The sequence below is a fragment of the Symphalangus syndactylus genome, chromosome 11, assembly GCF_028878055.3.
Source record: "Symphalangus syndactylus isolate Jambi chromosome 11, NHGRI_mSymSyn1-v2.1_pri, whole genome shotgun sequence".
Classification (NCBI taxonomy): domain Eukaryota; kingdom Metazoa; phylum Chordata; class Mammalia; order Primates; family Hylobatidae; genus Symphalangus; species Symphalangus syndactylus.
The window spans coordinates 37089268-37109567 of NC_072433.2; the positions used below are offsets into that span (position 1 = coordinate 37089268).

General features: G+C 46.4%; 1 pseudogene; it reads right to left on the minus strand.

Moving 5' to 3' along the window:
• Positions 1-18745: 18745 nt before the first annotated feature.
• On the minus strand, positions 18746-20003 carry LOC129492612 (developmental pluripotency-associated protein 2-like; annotated as a pseudogene).
• Positions 20004-20300: the final 297 nt, after the last annotated feature.

Sequence of the window (20300 nt, forward strand, 5' to 3'; positions counted from 1 at the left end):
TGGGAGGATCACTTGAGGCCAGGAGTTTGAGACCAGCCTGGGCAACATAGTGAGACCCGTCTCTACAAAAAATAAAAATAAAAAAATTAGCCAGATTCGGTGGCCATTGCCTGTAGTCCCAGCTGCTTGGGTAGCTGAGGTGGGAGGATCACTTGAGGCCAGGAGTTCCAGGTTACAGCGAGCTATGATAGCGCCATTGCACTCCAGCCTTGGGGACAGAGCAAGACCTTGTCTATAAAAAGAAAGAAAAAAATAAAGAAAATAAAGAAAAACAGGGGCCGGGTGTGGTGGCTCACACCTGTAATCCCAGCACTTTGGGAGGCTGAGGCAGGTGGATTGCTTGAGGTCAGGAGTTCGAGACCAGCCTGGCCAACATGGCGAAACCCCGTCTCTATTAAAAATACAAAAATTAGCTGGGTATGGTGGTGTGTGTCTATAGTCCCAGCTACTCAGGAGGCTGAGGCAGGAGAATTACAGGAGAATCACTTGAATCTGGGCGGTGGAGGTTGCAGTGAGCCGAGATTGTGCCACTGTACTCCAGCCTGGGTGACAGAGTGAGACTCTGTTGCAAAAAAAAAAAAAAAAGAAGAAAGAAAGAAAAGAAAAGAAAAGTCTCTATATTTCTATGTATGTAAAGAATAGTCCAGAGTGCTATTTATTACCCTGATGAAGTGGCCATCTGATCTGAGAGGTGACAAGGGTTGAAGGGAAAGGACCAGGAGTGGGGCTGGCTGACTACTGAGACTTAAGACTTATCTGTTATGTTTTAATTTTTTACAAGAAGAATATATTTGTCTATCATGCATAATTAAAAATTAATAATGCCCAAGACTACATGCATATACACTAAAGTGTTCACAAGGATCATCTCTGGGTGATGAGAGTTTCTTAGTTCTTTTCTATAATTGTGAATTTTCTACCGCAAGCATATATGACTTCAGCAATCAAGGTTGGGGGAGGGAGGAAGGGAGAAGAAAGAAAAAAGAAACTAAAGTATCATTACTGTGCCAAGATATGCCCCCACTTTCACCTCCAGGGTGCATCCAGTTCATTCTGTCTACTCAAGGCCTTCCCATGCAAAGTTTCCTGATCCCCAGCCCCTCCCTCCAAAAAGAGGCTGCTCTTTCCTCAGTGCTCTCTGAGCCTTGGATAAGATCCCCATAGCAGGCACAAACCCCACAGGCCCACACTGGATGGATGTGTACGTTTCCATACCCAGGGCAGGCCCTCCCTGCTGGCCTCTGACCTCCCGGCAGCATCCCCCGACCCCACTCTCCACCCTGAGCCTGGCCCCTGGGCATCAATTATAGTTGGTGAAATTTACATTATTCAGAGACCTTCAACAGAGAAGAGGAGTCCTTCACATGTGCCTTTCCCTCCCCACTTGGGGTTCCTTGTGCATCCCAGGGGTCTTCTTACCATTTCTCCCACCCCAGTACTCCCAAGGGTGCATTGCCACCCCAGCTTCTTGCTCACCTGTTCTTTCTCACTAAGCCCCTGTTGCGTGCCAGATATTGTTCTGGGCACTGAGATACAGCAAAATAAGTGAGTGGCCCACAGTGACATGCTCACTTAATGGCAGAGACAGGACTTGACCCTAGGCCTTCAGATGCCATGTCTGACACTGACTCAAATAAGTGAGCGGCCCACAGTGACATGCTCAGTAAATGGCAGAGACAGGACTTGACCCTAGGCCTTCAGATGCCATGTCCAACACTGACTCCAGGACCTCATACCCCAGAACCATTGAGGGTGAAATTCTTGTTTTTATTATAGCCACAGCAGCAATCATGATTCATTTCTTGGCACTCGTCTGCCAGTGTGGTTATTCTGAAGTTCAGGGTTATTACTTCACAATTGCCCTTTGCTGTTCTTATTCCTTCCTTGACTGAATAAATCTTTAAGATAATAAGAAGAAAAAATATAGTCAGATCTCCTCTGGGCCTATAAAACCAAGATGTGAGATCATTATATTGCTTCATGTGCTAAGTCAAAAAGATAGAATATTTTAATGCATCATTATAAAGCATCTTTTCCTATAATGACATAATATATGTCAGCTTATAATTGCTTTTCTTCAAATACTGCTCCTACTTCCAAAGAGGGAGATCTTTAATTTACGTTTGCCTTGTCTGACTTTTTTGTTTTTTGTTTTTTTGAGAAAGGGTCTTGCCCTGTTGCTCAGGCTGGAGTACAATGGCATAATCACAGTTCAATGCAGCCTCAACCTCCTAGGCTTAAGAGATCCTCCTGCCTTGATCTCCTGGGGAGGTGGGACCACAAGCACATGCCACCATACCTGGCTAATTTTTTGAATTTTTCTTTTGTAGAGATGAGGTCTTGCTATGTCCCCCAGGCTGGTTTCAAACTCCTGGGCTCAAGCAATCTTCCCGTCTCAGCTCCCCAAAGTGCTGGGATTACAGGTGTGAGCCACCATGTCCAGAGTGTGACTTATTTCTTAAGTATACACCCTGCCATTTATGTATTTATTTTTATTTATTTATTTATTTATTTGTTTGTTTATGTTGAGACAGAGTCTCGCTCTGTTGCCTAGGCTGGAGTGCAGTGGTGCCATCTTGGCTCACTGCACCCTCTGCCTCCCAGGCTCAAGCAATTCTCCTGCCTCAGGCTCCCAAGTAGCTGGGACTACAGGCCTGCACCACCAGGCCTGATTAATTTTTGTATTTTTGGTAGAGATGGGGTTTCACCATGTTGGCCAGGCTAGTCTCAAACTCCTGGCCTCAGATTATCCACCTGCCTAGGCCTCCCAAAGTGCTGGGATTACAGGTGTGAACCACTGTGCCTGACCACACCTTGCCATTTAATGTCTGCAGTAAGAAAGAATTTTTCCATTTACAAGATCCCTGCCCTTATGGAGTGTGGAGTCTGTCAGGGGAGATAGACAACATCAAATAAAAATATGGGAGGTTAGATAATGACAGAGGCTCAGGGAAAAAAAATAAAGCTGGAAGAGGAGTGGGATGGGTTTCTGAGGGGGAGGGAGCTGAGTGAAGACTTGAGGGAGGTGAGGGAGGGAGGGAGCCAGGTGACAGAGCATCCCAGGCCCCCAGGCAGCAGGTGCAAAGGCCTTGAGGCAGGAACTCTTGGTGATCTTGGGGAAAAGGAAGAGGCAAATGTGGGTGGTGGGAGAGAGTCATGAAGGGTCTTTTGGGCCAACATAAGGACTTCAGCTTCTAGTCCAAGAGAAATGGTGAGCCATGGAAGGGTTTGGAACAGAGGAGTGACCTGTTCTACCAGGATGAATCCTGTGGCTGTGCTGAAAATACATGACAGTTCTGGCTGCAGTCGCCTGAAGTATCTCCTAGCCTCTTGAAACTTCATTGTTATTGCTATTAAATACCCAATTTATGATGGTTTGCCTTAGGATTTCTTGACTTTACAATGGTGCAAACGCATTCAGTAGAAACTGTACTTCGAACACCCATACAGCCATTCACCTTTTCACTTTCGGTGCAGTATTCAATAAACCACATGAGATATGCGACACCTTCTTATAAAATAGGCTTTGTGTTAAATGATTTTGCCCAACTGTAGGGTAATGGAAGTGCTCTGAGTGGGTTTAAAGTGGGCTAGGCTAAGCTATGATGTTCAGTAGGTTAGGAGTATTAAATGCATTTTCAACTTACAATATTTTCAGCTTATGATGGGCTTATCAGGATGTAGCACCCGCCTGCCCCCTGAAGTCAAGGAGCATCTGTATTGTTCAATTTAAAAACAGCCGAAGAAGTTGATTTCTGCCCAAGTCTAAACCTCAAATAACCATTTTATCTGGGCTGGATGGACAGGGAGGTGGCCCAAGCCTGGAAACTGAGGATCAGGAAGACTCCTCACCCTCAAGGTCACCCAGCTCACTGAGTCACTATAGCAACAGCTCTGACACCCCACGACACAGGATTCCCAGATGGTCTTGCTCCCAACAATGTGCTGGAAAGTTCTGTGCATTCATTTGTCTATTTCTAATGATCAGACAAATTTGGAAAACACTGCTTTGATGTATAAGATGTTCCTGTCTTATGGCACTTTGAGTGTGTCTAATTATCTCCAAGTAAACAAAATTCTCAAAAATATACTCACAGAAAGAATTCAGATTCACTGGATCATAAATTATAAATGTATTTCAAGTAGAACCTTTAGCTGTAGGAAAGGTAGGGGCAGAGTGGGTGTCCTAAACATGCAAACTAAGGTAGGCCTGAGGAAAATGGGCAGGTCACTGCTTATTCCAGTTCTTTCTAACTCCAGACTGTTTTCGCAAGGGCCTGTGTGTGCACCTCTCAAGGGATCTGAGCTGTGGGGCTTCTTTCTAGAATCTAAGAAAAGCAAGTTTGACTGTCTTAACCTTTTTTTTTTTTTTTTTTTTGACAGGGTCTCACATTGTCACCCAGGCTGGAATGCAGTGGCGCAATCTCGGCTCACTGCAGCCTCGACCTCTCAGGTTCAAGCGATTCTCGTGCCTCGGCCTCCCAAGTAGCTGAAATTACAGGCATGTGCCACCACGCCCAGCTAATGTTTGTATTTTTAGTAGAGACAGGGTTTCACCATCGTCTTAACCTTTGCATGTGCTGGTTGGGTTGATTAGGGACACTGAATTGGGAGTTCCATCAGCTTGCAATAAAGAGAAATTACCACCAGGGGACAGCAAACGTACAGTAAGCAAAGTCAGTGCCTTTTGAAAAAGTACTCAGGCTTTGCAGAAGTGAACAGAAGGGCGGAGAATCTGTGACAGTGGGCGGGGGAGCACTTAAATTCTTGGTAACCATAGCTGAATTGTGTTACTGATTTTTTTTTTAACATACCCAGCTTTCAAACTGCCTAGAATCCCCCTACCTTTATCTAGGATCTTAATTTTAAGAAGGTACTTACTTGATAAACTAATCAATGAATTAAACTAGTTCTCAACTGGCACTGGTATTATTTTGCTTCCCAGGAGCATTTGGCATAATTTAGGAAAATTTTAGTTGTCACAATTAGGGGTATCTAATACTACTGGCATCTAGTAGGTTGAGGTCAAGGATAACGCTAGACATCCTACAATGCACAGGACGGCCTACAGCAAAGGATGATCTGAACCTATATGTCGATGGTGGCAAGGCTGAGACAACCTGGGTTAAACCAACAAAGTCCTACCTCTCATGATGTGAAACCTGAGCTCCCGGTGACTCTTCTCTCTGTAGCCCAGCCCCGGTCTAGAATGCAGCAGGGGGAATCACCCGTAATGTCTGGGAAAATAAGATATTATCGCTGTCCTCAAGGAACTGACAGTCTGCAGGAACTGAAATTTCTGATGTCTACAGGGCCAGGAAGGTAATATAAAGAGATGAAGCAGGCAGGTAGGAGATGGGATGGGGAGTGGTGAGGAATGGGGCAAGTTGGAGAACGTGGCTCTAAAAGAACAACCACCACTTAGCTCAGCTTGTTGCCATGTATAAAAGTGGGCCCACAGGCCAGGCACAGTGGCTCACGCCTGTAATCCCAGCACTTTGGGAGGCCCAGGTAAGTGGATCACCTGAGGTCAGGAGTTTGAGACCAGCCTGGCCAACATGATGAAACCTTGTCTCTACTAAAAATACAAAAATGAGCTGAGTGTGGTGGTGGGCTCCTGTAATCCCAGCTACTCAGGAGGCTGAGGCAGGAGAATCACTTGAACCCGGGTGGTGGAGGTTGCAGTGAGCCAAGATCGTGCTACTGCACTCCAGCCTGGGTGACAGAGTGAGACTCTATCTCAAAAAAAAAAAAGTGGGCCTACTATTGCCAGACCTCCAGCTGTGGGGAATAAAAAGGGGTTACATTTGGGCCAGTCCTTGAAGGAGCAGCAGAATTTTGCTGAGTAGAGAGGAAATAGGTGAGAATTAGTATTTCAGACAGGGATGTTCCAACCAGAAGCTGCAAATTAACCAGACCTGGCCCTCTGACTTTTCTTTGGTCCGCACAACCTTTTTCTTTCTTCTCTTTTCTTCTCTTTTCTTTTTCTTTTATTTTACTTTATTTTATTTACTTACTGAGACAGGGTCTCACTCTTTAGCCCAGGCTGGAGTGCAGTGGCATAATCACAGGCCCCTACAGCCTTGACCTCGCAGACTCAAGCAGTCCTGAGCCTTGGCCTCCAAGTAGCTGGGACTCCAGGTGCAGGCACCATGCCCAGCTAATTTATTTATTTATTATTTCATTTTATTTTATTTTTTAGAGATGGGGGTCTCACTCTGTTGTGCAGGCTGGTCTCAAACTCCTGAGCTCAAGCAATCCTCCCACCTTGGCCTCCCAAAGTGTTGAGATTGAGGTGTGCCTCTTAAGCTCCTAGAACTGACTCTTTTCTTTTAATGCAAATTTTTATTGCAGTAAAATATGCATAGCATAGAATTGACCATTGTAACCATTTTTAGGTATATAACTCAGTGGCATTAAGTACATTTACAGTGTTGTGTAACCATCGCCACCATCCGTTTCCAGAACATTTGCATCATCTCAAGCAGAAACTCTGTACCGTTAAACAATAACTCCCCATTCCCTTTCCCACTAGCCCCTTGTAACCTTTATTCTCTTTTCTATCTCCATGAATTTGCCTCTTCTAGGCACTTCATGTAAGTGGAATCATAAAATATTTGTCCTTTTATGTCTGGCTAATTTTAGTTGGCATAATGTTTTCAGGGTTCCACACAATCTGTTTAAAACTTGGATATTTTACATAAAAACCTGGATTTCTGGCTTGTCCTAAAAAATGGCAAGATTTGAGTGGCCTAAGAATGGTTTCACATTTTCAAGGGTTTTTTGTTTTTTTTTTAAGAGAAGGAGGAGGAAGAGGAGGACGGGGAGGAAGAGAAAGAGGAGGTAAAGGAAAAAGAGAATATACAACACAGATTGTATGTGGCCCACAAGGCCTAAAATAATTACCCTCTGGCTCTTTACAGAAATGTTATGCAGACTTCTGGCCTGCATACTAATAAAATACAGTATAGCAATTAAGAACTGAAGAGTTTTGAATATTTATTCCCTTTATTTATTTTGATTTTTTCTAAGATGGAATCTTTCTCTGTCACCCAGGCTGGAGTGCAGTGGCACGATCTCGGCTAACTGCAACCTCCGCCTTCCAGGGTTCAAACAATTCTCCTGCCTCAGCCTCCCGAGTAGCTGGGATTACAGGCAAGCATCACCACACCTGGCTAATTTTTTTGTATTTTTAGTAGAGACAGGGGTCTCACCATGTTGGCCAGGCTGGTCTCAGCCTCCCAAAGTGCTGAGATCACAGGCATGAGCCACCGCACCTGGCCTATTCCCTTTATTTTTAATATAACTTATGTAATTATAAGTTTATATAATTTTTAGTAAAGGCTGGGTTTGAAAGTGGTTTGCAAAGTTTCTGAAAATTTAACAATTGACTCCCATGAGCCAGTACTGGCTGGCTTCAGAACCGCTGTTTATCTTTCCATTTGTTTAGAAAGTCTTAATATCTCTTAATAAAGTTCTATAATTTTCCCTGTAACAATTTTGAAGATTATTTGTTAGATTTATTCCTGGGCACTTGGTATTTTCTGATAATACTGTACTTGGTATTTACTCTTTAATTGCACTTCTCAGTGGTTTGCTCCTGGTTTATAGAAATACAAACAACTGTTGGAGGTACACAGTCACTTTACTAAACACTCCTATTATTCCTAACAAGTTAAATGTATATTCTTTTGTTTTTCTATGTAAATGAATGCATTACCTGCAAATAAGGACATTTTATTCCTCCCTTTCCAATCTTTATGCTCCTAATTCCTTTTTCTTTTTTTATTCCTCTGACTGGGACCTCCAACAGAATGTGGAGAGGAAGTGCCAGTGGGCATCTTTGTCTCATTCCTGACTTTGAAGAGAATCACTCTAGGTTTTCTGACATATTTGGGTTTTTCGGGATTTTTTTGTTTTCGTATTTGGTTTTGCTTTGCATTTTGTACTCCCTCTGTCGCCAGGCTGGAGTACAGTGGCAATGATCGTGGCTCACTGTAGCCTCAGTGGGCTCAAGTGATCCTCCCACCTCAGCCTCTTGAGTAACTGGGACTACAGGAGGCTGCCACCATGCCTGGATTTTTTTTTTTTTTTTTTGTAGGGTTGGGGGTCTCGCTGTGTTGCCCAGCCTGGTCTCAAACTCCTGGGCTCAAACAACCTCCCCACTGAGCTTCCCAAATTACAGATGTGTGAGCCACTGCACCCAGCCTGTTTTGTTTTTTAAATGAATATGCCTTACCAGGTAAGCCAGTGACCAGTTCATTGTCTCTTCGCTCCAGATCTACCCTTCTCTTTCTGCTCTGGGACCATGGAGGAGGGCTTCATAAATATTTCTCCTGGGCCATCCGGAGCGTGGTGAAGCATGTCAGAAGGCACTGGAGGGACAGTGCAGGAGGAGGGCATTTTCTCCTCCGGGTTGCCAGGTGTCTTTTTTGGTGGGCTCTGGTAGGGCACTTTCTCCAGCACAGTCTGTAGAATGCAGTTTCTCCAGCACCCAGCTCCTACACGGCACGGTTTCTCCAGCACTTGGCTCTCACAGAGAGTGATTTCATAGACTGAATGCTCTTGTCCTCACCCCTAAATTCCTATATTGAAGCCCTAAGCCCCAATGTGATGATACATGGAGATGGGAGCTTAAGAAGGTAATCAGGGTTACATGAGGTCATGCAAGTGGGACCCCCATGATGAGATTAGTGCCTTTATAAGAAGAGACATCAGAGAGCTCTCTCTTTCTCTCTGCACGTGAAACTGAGGAAAGGCCATGCGAGGACACAGCAAGATGGAAGCTGCCTACAAGCCAGGAAGAGGGCCTTCCTCAGAACCCAACCACGCTGGCACCCTGATCTCAGACTTCTGGCCTCCCGAACTGTGAGAAAATAAATTTCTGTTGCTTAAGCCACCTAGTCTATGGCATTTTGTTATGGCAGCTAAAGCTCACTAAGACAGGTGCTTCTCTAGCTCCCAGGTTCTATAGCGTGGTGTCCAGCAGCCAGTGGCCAGCAGTTCCCTGGCATCCTCTCAGGTGACTTTGCAGCAAGTTTCAAGGTGCAATGCCATTCTGTGGACCACAGCTTTCCCCAGCATCCCAGATGGCAGATTCCCAGCAAGTCCCATCACCAAGGTACTTTAGTGATGTCTCCACCAAACACTAAGCCAGGGCTGAGCCCTCCCCATCAAGGTCTGTATCCCAGCCCTGGAGCAGCTCTGCTTCCTCCCTGGGTTCTCTAGCATCCATCTCTAGCACAGGCCCAGGATAGCCGCTGCTCCCTGTATCTGCCATTCCTGCATTCTTTGGAGTTTCCTTTACTCTTACCATCAATTCTGTTACTCCAATCCCCTGTTAATAAGTCTTTACAGTAAACTTTAACTTTCTCTGTTCAAAATACCATCTCCTGATTGGACCTTGACTGATTGAGCAGGTTAAGAAAATTACCTTGTAATTTACAAAGAATCCTTATCATCAATGGTTGTCAAATTTTATCAAATGGCTTCTTTCCCTTGTACCTATTGACACAATCTTATGTTTTTTTTCTCTTATACTCTCCTGTGGTAACTAATATTTATTTACTTTATCATATTCAACTTTCCTTACATACCAGGAAAACTTGGTCTTAACGTATTTTGTTATGCATTGTTGAACTAGATTTTTAAAAGATCATATTAGGCTGGGCGCAGTGGCTCAAGCCTGTAATCCCAGCACTTTGGGAGGCTGAGGTGGGTGGATCGCTTGAGCTCAGGAGTTTGAGACTAGCTTGACCGACATGGCAAAACCCCGTCCCTACTAAAAATAGAAAAAGTAGCTGGGTGTGGTGGCATACACCTGTAATCCCAGCTACTCAAGAGGCTGAGGTGCAAGAATTGCTTGAACCCAGGAGGCAGAGGTTGCAATAAGTTGAGATCACACCACTGTACTCCAGCCTGCGCAACAGAGTGAGATTCTGTCTCAAAAAAAAAAAAGAAAAGATCATATTAAGCATTTTACAACCATATTTATATATGAAATGGGCCTAAGAGGAAGCCTTTAGTTCCTACTCAGGGTAGCACTGCATGTTAACTGGATAATTAGAAATTACTTCAACTGCTTTCCAGGCTTCCTTCAGTTCTTTTGCAGGTCTTATATGACAGTAGCAAGTCAGCTCAGTGGTGGAAAGGAGAACACTCAATAAATGGACCTGACGGCTCACCAGGAAACATGAAATTGGATCCATCTCAACTCCATATGCAAAAATCCATTCCAGATGAGTGAGGGACTTAGATATCAAACACAAAACTTTAGAAAAAATATTTTAGATAGTTTTAGGTATTCAAATACCTTTTTGACCCTGAAATAGCAAAACATTCCTTAAACAAGTCACAAAAGTATTGATTATATAATAAAATGTGATACATTTGACCACTTTAAAAGTAAGACCTCGGCCAGGTGTGGTGGCCTCACACCTCTAAGCCAAGCACCTTGGGATGTTGAAGCAGGAGGATCCCTTGAGCTCAGGATTTCAAGACCAGCCTGGGCAACAGAGGGAGACTCTGTCTCTATGAAAATTAAAAAATTAGCCAGGCGTGATGGCACATGCCTGTGGTCTCAGCTATTCAGGAGGCTGAGGTGAGAGGATGGCTTGAGCCCAGGAGGTCAAGGCTGCAGTCATTACAGGATCTTTGGGGTGTCAATTTTCTGGCCAGACACCTCTGTGGCTGGTGGCACCTTTGCAAGAGTTCTTGTCCTGCATCCAGGAAGAATGAGCTATGCAGACAAGCGAAGGGTGAACAAGACGAAGAGGAGCTTTATTGAGTGTTAGAACAGCTCAGAGGAGACCCACAGTGAGTAGCTCCTCTCTGCAGGCAGGTTATCCTTACTGTTCAGCTCTCAGCAGGGAGGAGGCCTTGGAGAGGGTAGCTCCTCTCTGCTACTGGTTGTCCTGATGTCTGCCCAGCTCCTAGGAGACAGGAGGCCCTGGAGTGGGTTGCTGGTAGTCCAGAGGTCTCTGAAGGTCTCTGAAACTCTCAGCAGAGAGGGTAGCTCCTTTCTGCTGGTGGTTGTCCTGTAGTCTGCTCAGCTTGGTCTGGGGCTTTTATGGGCCTTGAAGGGAGGAAGGGTACACCGATTGGCCCATGGGTAGCCATGGGCGGGCCCAGAAAAGACACCGTAAGTTCCCACTCTGGTCAGTGGGACAGGCAGCTTGGCCCCCAGCCTTCAGGCCCTGTTTGGCTTAAAGGTGGGGCCTCACCAGGACCACCCACTTCCTCCCAGGAATCTGTCTGCCTCCTGCTGTGGTTCATGGTCCCCAGGCTCAGCCCAGACTTTGCTCCCACATCTGAGTGTGCACTGACAGCAGGGAGAAGCCAGGCAGTGGGAGCAGACACTTCTGAGCCTGTGAGGGGATGGGGGGGCCTTCTTGCTCCCCTAGGAGTGAAGGGATGCCTGAGTCTGCAGCCACAACTTGGGTGGTTGCGGCCCCACGCAGTGGGGCAGAGCTCCTCCCTGCTTCTGGCCCCCCAAGAACACAAGGTGGCTCAGATCTGCAGCCAGAGTTTGGGTGGCTGCAGCCCCATCTAGGAGGGTGGGGCTCCTGACTGATCTGTGGAGTGTGCAGCCTGCATGATGGCAATGGCAGCCATCTGGAGTGGTGGCAGCTGCCATCACAGTGAGCCCTGATGGCGTCACTGCACTCCAGCCTGGGTGACAGAGTGATAGCTTGTCTCAAAAAATAAAAGTAAAAATAAAAACAAATAAAAGTAAGATGTTTTGCCCATGAAAAGACTCAGTCAGGCAAGAGATGCAATTCAAACATATATAAAGAGCATCTATAATGCAATAAGAGTCATACAAGTAACTCATAGAAAAATGGGTGCAAACAGAAAGTAATGAAGTACTGAAAAAAAAAAAAAGATAGTCCATAAGGATAGGGATATGTCAAAGGGACACAGGAGCCACCTGAAAGAGCCCCCAGTCGCCAAAGCTGGAACAATTAGAGCAATACAATAAACTGGTATTGGATTATAACCCAAAGTATAAAATACATACATACCCATGAATCCATTCTGGTATAACTAAATAATTGAATATATAAATAAAGGAGAAGAAAAAATATCTCCTGTATAAAGGAATTCCAAATAATTTATGTAGGTCCTTGCCCTCAAGGAGAATAACTTCCCATTCCTTAAGTGTGGGCTGCACATAGTGACTTTTTTTTTTTTGAGACAGGGTCTCACTCTGTCACCCAGGCTGGAGTGCAGTGGTGTGATCAGGGCTTACTGCATCAATCTCCCAGGCTCAAGCAGTCCTCCCACCTCAGCCTCCTGAGTAGCTGGGACTGTGGGTGTGCGCCATCACAACTTGCTAATTTTTTTAAATTTTTACTAGAGATGAGGTTTTGCTATGTTGTCCAGTCTGGACTCGAACTCCTGAGCTCAAGCAGTCCTACCTGCCTCGGCCTCCCAAAGTGCTGGGATTACTGACATGAGCTACTGTGCCCAGCCCATAGTGACTTCTTTCCAAAGAATACAGCATGTAAATGGAAAGAGGAGGAAAAAAAAAGAGTAACTTCACAGTGGAGACACCAGACAACCACTAGCTCAGCCAGGTAATCACGGTCAACATCAATAGTGATAAGTCATATTGATAGTATTATACCATTGATACTGCACGATGAGGAAGACTGTTGCTTTCTTCCCAGAAACCCATAATTCCAATCTAAGAAAGAGGAAAACATCAGACAAATTCCAGCAGAGGGATATCCCGCAATGCATCCGCTCAGGACTCCTCAAAACCGTCAAGGTTACCAAAGCAAGGAGAATCTGACAAAACGATCACAGCCCAGAAGAGCCTATGAAGACCCACAGACTACATGGTATCTTGGATGGGACCCTGGAACAGAAAGTGGGCATTAGGCAAGACATCGAGAAAATCTGAATGGCATTGGACTTTAGTAAATTTTTTTTAAATTGTTTGTTTGTTTTGTTTTGTTTTGTTTTTGAGACAAGGTCTTGCTCTGTTACCTAGGCTGGGGTGTAGTGGCACCCTCACAACTCACTATGGCCTGAAACTCCTGGGCTAAAACAATCCTCCTACCTCAGCCTCCCGAAGAGCTAAGACCACACGTGCATGCCACCACGCCTGGCCAATTTGTTGTTGTTGTATTTTTTGTAGAGACAGGGTTTTGCCATGTTGCCCAGGCTGGTCTCAAACTCCTGAGTGCAAGCGATCCGCCCATCTTGGCCTCTGAAAATGCTGGGATTACTAGGGCCATCAAGCCCGGCCTAGTAAATTTTTTTGAATGAGGCAAGATATAGACAGGCATTTCTCAGAAAAGGAAATATACAAATCGTAATAAATATATGAAGATCACTAATAAACATCATTAGTGATCAGGAAAATGCAAATTAAAGTCACAATGAGAAGCCATTTTGGACACATTTGATCTGCAGAAATTTAAAATTCTAATCTACCAAGAGAGGACGTGGATCCATAGGTTCTATCAGCCCTGAAGGCCATTGTAAGGACTCTGACTTACACAGAGTGAGACAGGGACCAGTGAAGCTCCTATAAATAAAGGAGAACAAAAAAATCTCCTGTATAAAGGAATTCCAAATAATTTGTGTAGGTCTTTACCCTCAAGGAGCATAATTTCGCATAGTGGGAGAGGAAGACCCCCTTAGCTTCTGGGCTGAGCGTAGGGTTCAGGTAGTAAGGACAGACTAGGGAGAGCAGGTTGGAAGCTGGGGCAGTCATCCGGGAGAAGCAGGTGGTGATTTGGACCCACAGCAGAGGGGATGGTAGGAGTTTATGGGGTGGTAGGAAGTGACGGGAGCTGGTTTGATGCCACACTGCCTTCTTTCACTCTATGTTGAATTTATTTGTGTCCTTGACTCCCCTGTCTTCATGCCATAGACTGAGGACCCCAGGAGGGCAAGGATTATCTTGTTCACTATTATTAATAAGTCCTTGTCACAGGCCCAGCACTGTGGAAGTAGCCAGGAATTAATAAATTAATACCTCCAATCACGTTGTTTCCTTGTCCCTTAACCCTCTGTGGCTCCCTATCACCTGGGAAGTGATCAAACAAGACTCTTTCACATCTCTAGGCCTTTTCTTATCATCCCCTCCTCCATGAGAAGCAAGGGTCCATACTGGGGTGGGTGTGCTGAAGGGGAGTCAGGGGTGCCAAGGGCCCTGCACATCTGCCCTCTTTGGCCTCTTTCCCTCTAGGGGAGCTTGCCTTGGGGATTTTGGCTTGGCTATTTCCTTTTCTTTCTTTCTTTCTTTTTTTTTTTTTTTATCATCAGAGTCTCACTGTATCACCCAGGTCACCAAGGCTGGAGTGCAGTGGCACGATCTCAGCTCACTGCAACCTCTGTCTCCTGGTTTCAAGCAATTCTCCTGTCTTAGCCTCCGTAGTAGCTGGGATTACAGCCACGTCCCACCACGCCCGGCTAATTTTTATATTTTTAGTGGAGACAGGATTTCACCATGTTGGCCAGGCTGGTCTGGAACTCCTGACCTCAAGTGATCTGACTGCCTCAGCCTTCCAAAGTGCTGGGATTACAGGTGTGAGCCACCACACCTGGCCTTGCCTTGGCCTTTTCATCTGTACCAGGGATTCAGCCCATGTGACCCACCAGACTCTGAAGAGCCACTTCGGACTGTTACAAGCTTTGAATCCTTGCCAGGAAAGTAAGTTTTCCCAGGCCTGAGAGTGGCAGGCCCCAAGGGCAGGAAACGCCTACCTGCTCACTCCAGGGCGTGTCTCACAGGCCCAGACAAGCAGAAGTGTTGCCCCGGGATGAGACGTGATATCCAGTTCCCCATCCAGTTCCACCCTCAGAGTCTCAGGCCCTGGAGGTCAGGTGAGGACAGTCTTGCTTGGTCACAGTGGCTGGCCCTGTGATGCCATGGAGAAAGCCCCCTCATGCCACCAACACCTTCCCCATCAAAGGGATATCTGTCCAGACTCTGGTTGCAAGCAATAAAATTAAGCTGAGGCAGGAGAATCGCTTGAATCCGGGAGGCGGTGGTTGCAGTGAGCCAAGATCACATCACTGCACTCCAGCCTGGGCGACAGAGGGAGACTCCGTCTCGAAAAAAAAAAAAGAATTAAGCTAAGGGTCATTTGCTTGAAGGGTAAAAGGTGGGGGCTGTGGGGTCATTCTCAGAAATCAAGCAAATGCTGTGGGGTTGGGGTGTGCACCTGTGATGGGTGTCCTTTGAGACACATTCTAGCCCACGTCTCAGAGTTCCCAAAGGGAACATCCAATCGACTGAGGCTCCCTGGAGAACAAGATTCTGGCCCTCCAGCTTTTATAGCTGAAGCCAGACTCTGGCTCTCCCCTCCCATCAAGGCTGTGCCCAATGGAGGTGGGGGAATTCCCCTAAAGTAAATTGGGGAGAGGGATACCAGACAGTCAAACTTTACCAAAGCCCATGCCAGCCCAAATGCACCCCTAGAGAGTCACTTCTCTGGGTGAAGCATTGCCCTGTCTCTCTGAAGGACCACTGATGCTGGCAAACTCTCCCAGGCTGGGAAACCCAAGATCATTGATCTACTGGTGTAGGTTCTGGCTTAGCCTTACTCAGGTTTGAGGGGGGCACGCCCACCCCCAGGATGGAAATGATATTTTGGGCGGGCCAAAGTGGCTGGTGATGGGGCGCAGGTCTATACCCTGGCTTTGTGAGGTTGCCTCTGGAATCCCCAGGGGACCAGTCCACTGAGCCCTTCATATCACCTAGGCCTGGGTGACAACAACAGCTTCCCAGCCTTGTCTCTGCTCCTTCCCATGCGGACTCAAGAATCCCCAAGTCTGTCCAGCAGAGGCAGAGGCTCAGAAAAGGGAGGGGCTCTGACTCCTGAAAAAGCAGCCAGCCCTTCCATCCCATCCTAGCCTCCCACTCCCTGCATAGAAGAGTTGTGGGTTTCTGCAGGGAGGGAGAATCTTTCTCTATGGAGGGTGGAGGGGACCAGACAGGAACTAAGGATGGCTGATGAGGATGAGTGGAACTAGGGCCAGCCTTGCTGACTTCACGGCTTTGCCCAGGGCAGGAGGTGGATGTAGTGCTTCGGCCAGCCAGGGATGGCCCCAGGGATCACCCTGAAAATGTGGCTCTTGCAACACTGTTCACAATAGCAAAGACATGCAATCAATCTAAATACCCATCAGTGACAGACTGGATAAAGAAAATGTGGCCCATATACACCATGGAATATTATGCAACCATAAAATAGAACAAGACCATGCCTTTTGCAGGAGCATGAATGGAGCTGGAGGCTATCATCCTTAGCAAACTAAAGCAGGGACAGAAAACCAAATACTGCATGTTTTCACTTATAAGTGGGAGCTAATTATAAGAACTTATGAACACAAGCGGGGAAATAACAGACAATGGGACCTACTTGGGGGAGGGGGAGGAGGGAGAGAAGCAAAAAATATAGCTATTGGAAACTGAGCTTCATACGTGGGTGATGAAATAATGTTTACAACAAACCCCCATGACGTGTGTTTATCTATGTAACAGACCTTCACATCTACCCCTCAAACCTATAATTAAAAAAAAAGAAAAGGAACCTGGAAAGAAGGAAAAAAAAAAAAAAGGTGGCTTAGTAGGTATTGTGATGCCACAAATGGAGCCAGGTAAGCATCCCATGGGGACACACAGGTGTGTGATTCAGGTTCTTCCCCGACCTCCACTCCTCACGGGGCTCCGAGCAGACTTGCTCAGCCACATCTGCAGACAGACATTCTGAGAGCCCTCAAATGCCTGCACCACCTCCACCCCACCCTGACTCCTGCTTCCACCATACATGGCTTCCACCATCACCCCTGACCCCCTCCAACCCCTTAAGCTGAATTTGTCTTTAGATTAGTTCCATTCTCTCAGGGTGTATGGAAGAGACGCACATGGCCTTTAGTGATGGGACACAGCCTATTTGCGGGTGTGCTGGGTATTTTCCAGACCCGGTCTCTACCCTCCTTCTGCCACCCAGAGAGAGGGAGGGAGCGGTAGGGCCAGCATCTGTTTGGGTTCAGCCAATGAGCGCATTGGCAGGAGATGGGAGAGGAGAAGAGGAGGTCACAGAATGGAGAGGAGGTTACCGAATGGACTCCCTCTTCACCAAGTTGTGTGGCAATCTAAGAGTCGCAGCTCCCTTTGGGACACTCTCTCCTGCAGCTACTTTCTCTGGGTTCCAGGGATAGCTAAACGCCTGGGCCTGGCAATTGCTCCCCAGTGCTGCAGGCCTGGGAGTCTTTGCATCTTTTATTCATTTCTTTTCATCTTTCCTGCTCCTTTGTAAACAACCCCTTTATTAAACTCTCCCCGATGACTCACTGATCTCCTGCCAGGACTCTTCCTGGCATAGGAAGAAACTCCACAGGGTGAGTCTCAGGGTGTGCAGAGTCCCATGTACCACTAGGGAACCTGAAGGTGGCCAGATTCTCCTCCCCAATGCCAGCCAGTGGACGTCCTGAGACTTTGAATCCTAAGCTGGAGGTAAAGAATTCAGTGAATACTTTAGAACTCATTCACAGTACCAGTGGCCAGTGGCAGTGGTGGGGGCATTTGGGGACAGCAGAAGCAGTGGTGACAGCTGTGTAAACTGCTGCAGCCCAGCCGGGCTGCTCCTGTGACATGACCTGCTACCTGACCACTCACAGCAACCACCCATTTTCTGAGCCTAGTTTTCCATCCTTCTGGTTGACTCCGTGGGTCTCCAGTATATTTCCAATGAATTTGTTTTACCTAGTTTAGCTGGAGTCCATTTCTGTTGCTTGCATCCAAGGAACCCTGACTGATACAGAGTTTGCTTTCAGGATGCAAAGGGAGGTGGGTATCATTGGGACCCCAGTCAGCAGATGTTCAGCCTCTCTGAGTCCCTAGAGGACTGAGATATATAGCAGTTCCCACGGAAAAGCAGGCGTGTGGTTTGGTCTAATTGTCCCCATGGCTACTATTTAGGGTGGGTTCTTTACTATTCTCATGATGCGGCTCCAGTTTTATCGTGAGCTCTGGCAGCCCTGTTAGCCCCTCAGGTCTCTCAGAAGAGAGGATCTGAGTGGTTTAGTTTGCCTTCATCATCCACATTGGGCTGCCTCAGGGCAGCCCCCTCCGGAAGAGTTAACCTCCTGCTTGTCCAACCCACCCATCAATGCTGTATCTGCTGTGGCCAAGATGTGACCATGTGAATGAATGAATGAGTGAATGAGTAAATGGGTTTTGTTTTGTTTGTTTGTTTGAGATGGAGTCTTGCTCTTGTTGTCCAGGCTGGAGTGCAGTGGTGAGATCCCAGCTCACTGCAACCTCTGCCTCCTGGATTCAAGCGATTCTTCTGCCTCAGCCTCCTGAGTAGCTGGGATTACAGACTCGTGCCACCACACCCTGCTAATTTTTGTATTTTTAGCAGAGACTGGGTTTCGCCATGTTGGCCAGGCTGGTCTCAAACTCCTGACCTCAGGTGATCCACCCACCTGGCATCCCAAAGTGCTGGGATTACAAGCTTGAGCCACCGCACCTGGCCTGTTTTTGTTTTTGTTAAGGCCAGTTGCAGTGACTTTATTTTAATGGGCCTTCAGACTCACTTTCTGTGGGGCTCTTTAGATGAGGCTGTGTCACTAGTCAACCATCTTCACTGTGGAGTCCTAATCACTCTGATTTTGTTTTGTAGATCATGAGGATTCATTCAAATTGTCTTTGCTTCCATTCCTTCACAGTATGTTACATGGTGTGAAAGTACATCTCTCCTTCTCTAGTACATTGTATTCAAGCAGGTTGCTGCTGCTTCTCCATTGTCATTCATCTTTTCATCATCTTCTTATTCCTCTTAGCACAGTCAGCACATAACATATGATCTTCTATGCCTAAGGATGGAAAAAATGCAGGCAGGTACCAAGAAGAGAGAAATCATCCTCCTGTGAGTGGTAGGCACCCAGGCCTGACCTTCATGAAACTGCAGGTATACCCAACCCTTTGTGTCTACCGAGATGAGTCTGCTGTGGACCACATGACACCTGACACAAGAGGCTTACATCAAAAGGCCTCAACAGAAGCAGGAATAGAACATGAATTCACAGCCTTAGGCTGAACAGTTCTCACAGCAATTCTTGCCAATGATGCCAACATGGCTTCCTGAGTTGAAGTTATCACTTCAAATGTATTAGTCTCTTCTGCTTTCTCATTCATCTCATGACTTTTCTGAAGCCTTGCGCTCTTGGTCACTGCCTTGTGTTTCCTCAACCATGGCTGTAATCTGGTCTCCTGTGACATTTCAGGAATATCTTGCTGTTGTTCAGGGTAAGCATGTCTATGGAGCCTCAGATAAATATTTTTTTTTTTTTAGATGGAGTCTTGCTCTGTCACCCAGGCTGGAGTACAGTGGCATGATCTTGGCTCACTGCAGCCTCCACCTCCCAGGTTCAAGTGATCCTCCTGCCTCAGCCTCCCGCATAGCTGGGACTACAGCTGCAAACCACCATGCCTGGCTAGTTTTTTTTGTTTGTTTGTTTTGATATTTTTAGTAGAGACAGGGTTTCGCCACATTGGCCAGGGTGGTCTCGAACTCCTGACCTCAGCCTCAGCCTCCCAAAGTGCTGGGATTACAGGCATTAGCCACCACGACTGGCCCTCAGATAAACTTCTATTTTCTTGCCATTAGGACTCAAACCTCGTTGTTGACACCAGTTCCACAGTCTCCCGACACAACTTATTAATGGGAGGCAAAATGGTCAGCAAGGGAAAGACTGGTATTTTGCATCTAGCTCTTGTGGAGCTGTGAATTGTTTGTTTGTTTGAGGTAGATGAACTTTATTGTGTTTCTTAGGCTTCTCCGGTTTGACATTAGAAGTTGAAGAAACACTTATTCTATATTTGGATCATCTTTAACTGGCACCAATGTCAAAATCACACTTTCCTCATCATCTATTTCCCCCTCAAAGAAATTATTCTTGCTGCTATCAAAATTTGAGTCTGACATTTTCAGCAATGCCCGTCTTGTCCATTCAGTGACAAGTTTTTTAAAAAATTAAGCCAGGCACGGTGACTCACGCCTGTAATCCCAGCACTTTGGGAAGCCCAGGCGGGCGGATTGCTTCAGTCCAAGAGTTTGAGACCCGCCTGGGAAACATGGTGAGACCTCCATCTCTACCAAATAATGTTTTTGTTTTTTGAGACAGGGTCTTGCTCTGTCACCCAGGATGGAGTGCAGTGGCATGATCACAGCTCCCTCTACCCTCGACCTTCCAGGCTCAAGTGATCCACCCACCTCAGCCTCCTGAATAGCTGGGGCTACAGGTGCATGCCACCATGCCCGGCTAATTTA